The sequence below is a fragment of the Tribolium castaneum genome, unplaced genomic scaffold (assembly GCF_031307605.1).
Source record: "Tribolium castaneum strain GA2 unplaced genomic scaffold, icTriCast1.1 ptg000063l, whole genome shotgun sequence".
NCBI lineage: Eukaryota > Metazoa > Arthropoda > Insecta > Coleoptera > Tenebrionidae > Tribolium > Tribolium castaneum.
In genome coordinates, this window is record NW_026986660.1 from 35001 (window position 1) to 40936 (window position 5936).

The 5936-nt window shown below is 43.4% G+C and overlaps 3 non-coding genes across 3 annotated transcripts in view; all 3 read right to left on the reverse strand.

Annotated features, from left to right (window-relative positions):
* LOC135267623 (large subunit ribosomal RNA) overlaps positions 1–858 on the reverse strand; it is a 4035-nt gene extending 3177 nt beyond the window's left edge. The window contains exon 1 of the ribosomal RNA XR_010336020.1: positions 1–858. This exon is cut by the window's left edge and continues 3177 nt beyond it. This is a non-coding gene — a ribosomal RNA (large subunit ribosomal RNA).
* A 476-nt stretch (positions 859–1334) lies between these two features.
* Positions 1335–1491, reverse strand: LOC135267624 (5.8S ribosomal RNA). The gene has a single exon (XR_010336021.1). It is a non-coding gene; the product is annotated as a 5.8S ribosomal RNA (ribosomal RNA).
* A 1716-nt stretch (positions 1492–3207) lies between these two features.
* On the reverse strand, positions 3208–5130 carry LOC135267626 (small subunit ribosomal RNA). The gene has a single exon (XR_010336023.1). It is a non-coding gene; the product is annotated as a small subunit ribosomal RNA (ribosomal RNA).
* Positions 5131–5936: the final 806 nt, after the last annotated feature.

Below are 5936 nucleotides of genomic sequence, written 5' to 3' on the forward strand. Positions count from 1 at the left end.
CAAAGCTATAGCGTCGCAGATCGGCGTTTCAACCGAGTCTGTCCGAGAACTCATTGGCGAACAGCCATTCGTAGACAGAACCGACACCAGGTGCGATTACCGTCATAAACGAACGCGCTTGCCAATGGTCGGACGCTAACTGTGTAGCGGCTCGGCGCCATATGCATACCTTCGAGCGAGTCGACCGGGAAACACCGCGGGTTCGTCCGAAACGGCGAACCGTTCGAACGGGCTCCACCGCGGGCCTTAGATCGACACCCAAAGGATCGCGACGTCCTACTGGGGGAGAAGTGCACGCGTTCGACTTCGGTTCGCATAAACAAAAGGCGCGAACGACGCGTACGCCGTTCGTCGCACGATCATTTAGCGCCGCTATCGAGTCACGCTGAATCTCCCCTTTCGACCTTTCGGGTTTCTCAGGTTTACCCCTGAACGGTTTCACGTACTATTGAACTCTCTCTTCAAAGTTCTTTTCAACTTTCCCTCACGGTACTTGTTCGCTATCGGTCTCGTGGTCATATTTAGCCTTAGATGGAGTTTACCACCCACTTAGGGCTGCACTCTCAAGCAACCCGACTCTGAGGAGAGATCCTCCCGTTATCGGCAACGGTCACTACGGGCCTGGCACCCTCTATGGGCTGTGGCCCCGTTCAAGATGGACTTGGACGCGTCGCACAATCTCGGGATGACGGATCCTCCCTAACACCACATTTCCCGGCGTCCGGTTTCGGCCGCGGGATTCGGTGCTGGGCTTTTTCCTGTTCGCTCGCCGCTACTAAGGAAATCCTAGTTAGTTTCTTTTCCTCCGCTTAATAATATGCTTAAATTCAGCGGGTAGTCTCACCTGCTCTGAGGTCGCAAATATAAATTTGCCTTTATTTTGTCAGACGATAATTACACGTATTCCGTTTATATGGCTGCCTCCAAACAATTTCAAACATCGATCTGACGTCGTTGCGAGAATGTTGTTGTTGTTAATTATAGTGCATAAAATATGCATATAAACAACTTTAACGTCTCGGACACGACGATCGCTTCGTTCGAAATTTAAGCGTTGTGGCTGCTTTTTAATATCGGACGTGCTACGTCTAAACCAACTTTCACCAACAAACTAATAAGAATGTCAGCCGCTATTGCGTTTTAGGATGCCGCGTTATTTTTTATATTGTTTTTATTGTTGTCTACGTTGCATAATATTTTATTATGACAACCGACAATCAATTAACAATTATAGTAACGCGTCATATTTGCACCCAACACGCTCCGACGTAATTGTCTACACAACATTGTGCGCTGTGTTTAAGACAAAAACCGAGCAGTCTTTGAAATTGACACGACCCTCAGCCAGGAGTGGTCCGGGAACAGTATATCCGAGGACCGCAATGTGCGTTCGAAATGTCGATGTTCATGTGTCCTGCAGTTCACAAGTTGACGCGCAATTAGCTGCGTTCTTCATCGACCCACGAGCCAAGTGATCCACCGTTCAGGGTAATCTTTTCAAACAAATTTAAAATATTATTACATAACGCACCGTTCCACATCGAAATCGTTTCATCATCACACAACAACAAAAATAACTACTTAAGGTTATTACAATTGTGATGTATATGTGAGAAACGGACCAATCGAAAGAAACGTTCGGCGTTATATTTTATAATATTTTATTTAATTAAAGTGGCATTTGTATCTACTTATCGAAAAGAGTATGCAGTTATAGTTTAAGTTTACATAAAGAATAACCCGATGATATTAACGTTTTATAAATACGTATATATATCTATTAGGTTTTTTTTCTCTATCAACTTTGTCTATAAAACTCTGCTCCTTTTGCGATAAGCATTATGTATATTTATTAAATAGAAAATATGTCGAAAAACCAGACGTTTTCTTCAAACAAACGCCACAGCTACAAACTTAATCACAACAATATTTACCAAACAATACAATTGTAGGGTGTTTTGTGTGATACGTCGTTTGGTGGGCATTCTAAGAACGTCCGTCGACATAAAAACGAATCAAAAGAAAAGCACAGGCAGTGCAAAACGTTCCTTCGTCAGTCGGGCGTATATCATTTAAAACCCACAGAATCTAAAAAAGTTAATAAATAAACTTTTTTATTTAGATTCCTACGGTTCGTCGCGTCGTTAAAGTAAATTATTACTTCGACGCATGCGGAACCCAGGTACCCGAAAACCGTAAGCCTAAGCGTTTTTTTCCAAACATCACTCTCTATCGATAAAGTAAATTGATTTTATGTATTTATAAATGTGCGTTTGTATGTATAGTAGTATAGTAGTAGTATATTTTGTTATTGGTTGTTTCGAGCTTTTTATTGTTATAAAACGTTTTTGTAGTCTTGTACATAAAGTACAGACGAATAGACAGCCCCTATTATTATTTATTAATAAACTCCAACCATTTACAAATTAAATTACAACTACAACATCTCTTTTACACATTAATTATACACCATCTTTATTTTCTTTTTTCCGAAGCGAATACGATGAAGAAAATACGCAAAGACTGGCTTACAAAATCGTAAGCCTAAGCGTTTATTTTTCAAACATCACTCACCATCGGTAAAGTAAAATGATGGTATGTATAAATGTGTGTTTGTATGTACAGTAGCGTAATAATTTTGTTGTTGGTTGTTTCGAGTTTATTTATTATTATGGTTTGTATGTATAAAGTTTTATTCGTGTACATAAAGTACGATCGTATTGGCAGACACCATTATTATTCATTCTTGTTTGTTATTATAAATAACTCCAACCATATACAAATACTACAACAACAACAACAACATCTCTTGCACATTAATTATACACCACCACTGTATTAGTACTTTTTTTCGAAGCGAATACGATGATGGAAATACGCTAAGACCGGCACTGCGAAAGCAATAATAAAACGTTAGCACATAACCATCTTTCGACAATATTGATTCGTGTTAATGTTCAAAAAAATTCTTCGAAAACGTCGTTTACGGCACGTTTACAATCGATTTATAAAATAAATCGAAAAACGTAACAACAGATCCGCTTAATGCAAGACGACCCGTTGTTGCTTTTCCGTTCGACGCATAATGAAGAATTTTGTATGAGAATTGATCATCATACGAATAGTGTATGTATGTGTGTGTTTTTTGTTGATCAGCACAGACAAAATGTGTGTATGTGTGACAACTAAACAACAACATTTACACGTTAATGATCCTTCCGCAGGTTCACCTACGGAAACCTTGTTACGACTTTTACTTCCTCTAAATGATCAAGTTTGGTCATCTTCCCAGCAACATCGGCAACGTCGAAACGCCACCGCGCACCGGTCCGAAGACCTCACTAAATCATTCAATCGGTAGTAGCGACGGGCGGTGTGTACAAAGGGCAGGGACGTAATCAACGCGAGCTTATGACTCGCGCTTACTGGGAATTCCTCGTTCATGGGGAACAATTGCAAGCCCCAATCCCTAGCACGAAGGAGGTTCAGCGGGTTACCCGGACCGCTCGGTCAGGGAGGACACGCTGATTCCTTCAGTGTAGCGCGCGTGCGGCCCAGAACATCTAAGGGCATCACAGACCTGTTATTGCTCAATCTCGTGCGGCTAGAAGCCGCCTGTCCCTCTAAGAAGAATTGTTTGTACGCCGACAGTAAAAACCGCACATAGAGACCGGGCGAACCCGGCTCCAGCGGGTATTTGGGATGTCGAAATACGCCTATTTAGCAGGCTAGAGTCTCGTTCGTTATCGGAATTAACCAGACAAATCGCTCCACCAACTAAGAACGGCCATGCACCACCACCCACCGAATCAAGAAAGAGCTCTCAATCTGTCAATCCTTCCGGTGTCCGGGCCTGGTGAGGTTTCCCGTGTTGAGTCAAATTAAGCCGCAGGCTCCACTCCTGGTGGTGCCCTTCCGTCAATTCCTTTAAGTTTCAGCTTTGCAACCATACTTCCCCCGGAACCCAAAAGCTTTGGTTTCCCGGAAGCTGCCCGCCGAGTCATCGGAGGAACGTCGGCGGATCGCTAGCTGGCATCGTTTATGGTTAGAACTAGGGCGGTATCTGATCGCCTTCGAACCTCTAACTTTCGTTCTTGATCAATGAAAGCGTTTTTGGCAAATGCTTTCGCTTCTGTCCGTCTTGCGACGATCCAAGAATTTCACCTCTAACGTCGCAATACGAATGCCCCCATCCGTTCCTATTAATCATTACCTCGGGGTTCCGAAAACCAACAAAATAGAACCGAGGTCCTATTCCATTATTCCATGCACACAGTATTCAGGCGAAGTTTTAGCCTGCTTTAAGCACTCTAATTTGTTCAAAGTAAACGTGCCGGCCCACCTCGACACTCAATGAAGAGCACCGCGGCGGGATTGAGTTGGGCCGCCCTCTCGAGCTAAGCCCACCGGCAGGACGTCCCGCGAAACGCCAGTTAACACCGCGAACGATGAACCGGCGGCGCGGGACACAAATTCGACTACGAGCTTTTTAACCGCAACAACTTTAATATACGCTATTGGAGCTGGAATTACCGCGGCTGCTGGCACCAGACTTGCCCTCCAATTGATCCTCGTTAAAGGGTTTAGAGTGTACTCATTCCGATTACGGGGCCTCGGATGAGTCCCGTATCGTTATTTTTCGTCACTACCTCCCCGTGCCGGGAGTGGGTAATTTGCGCGCCTGCTGCCTTCCTTGGATGTGGTAGCCGTTTCTCAGGCTCCCTCTCCGGAATCGAACCCTGATTCCCCGTTACCCGTTACAACCATGGTAGGCGCAGAACCTACCATCGACAGTTGATAAGGCAGACATTTGAAAGATGCGTCGCCGGTGCGAGACCGTGCGATCAGCGTAAAGTTATTCAGATTCACCAAGTTGTACGATGACGGCGAAACCGCCACCGATTGGTTTTGATCTAATAAAAGCGCTCCTTCCGTCTCCGGTCGGAGCTCTGTTTGCATGTATTAGCTCTAGAATTACCACAGTTATCCAAGTAAATGTGGGTACGATCTAAGGAACCATAACTGATTTAATGAGCCTTTCGCGGTTTCACCTTAATTTGGCTTGTACTGAGACATGCATGGCTTAATCTTTGAGACAAGCATATGACTACTGGCAGGATCAACCAGGGAACTGTGTTTTTGTGTTTTTTGAGACAGACGAGAGAATAAAATACTCATCATCATCGTTTATAAAGATGAAGAATATGCGCGTTTGTGCGAAACAATCTAACATATAAGAAAGTAACGCCACGCTATTTCTTCTTTTCTTCGTACGATATAGTCGTTAAACACCACAACACATATATCGGTCAATAAAGGCATAATAATAATATTTATAATATTATTTTTTACCTTTGCCGATTTAAAAGTTCAAACATTCTCTTCACTCTTCGCAAGATTGAATGCGACGTGAATTTATGAAATTCTTTCGAATCCATAAACGTTACGAATATTATATAAATATTCTCGCTCGGATATTAGAGAGTTGACGCATTTATTATTTTTGTTTGTTTAAATCACAAACATTTGTTAGTTCAACAAAGTTTGATTGCATAAGGACCGCCAACGTAAGAGAATACGTTTTGCCGCATCCGCAATCTCGCTGTGGGGAACTGGGCGAGCCACAAAATCACAAAATAAAGCAATCTCGCAAGCAAAGCCCTATTCGAATTCGATAGCGGAAATGTGCGATAAACGTCGATAAATTGGAAGCAAATGCAGAACGTATACATAATCGGTCGTTTTGTCGTCGTCATTTATGATAAACTTCGACTAAACCGTTACACCGTTCATATCGCCTCACTCAACGCATCGACACACACCACTACCATACATATACCAGCGCGACACCGATCGAGGCAGCCGCTCGGTATTGGATATGCGCACCGCTCCACTGACATAGCTCCACAGGCGACGTCTACCGAAGCGCACAGCTC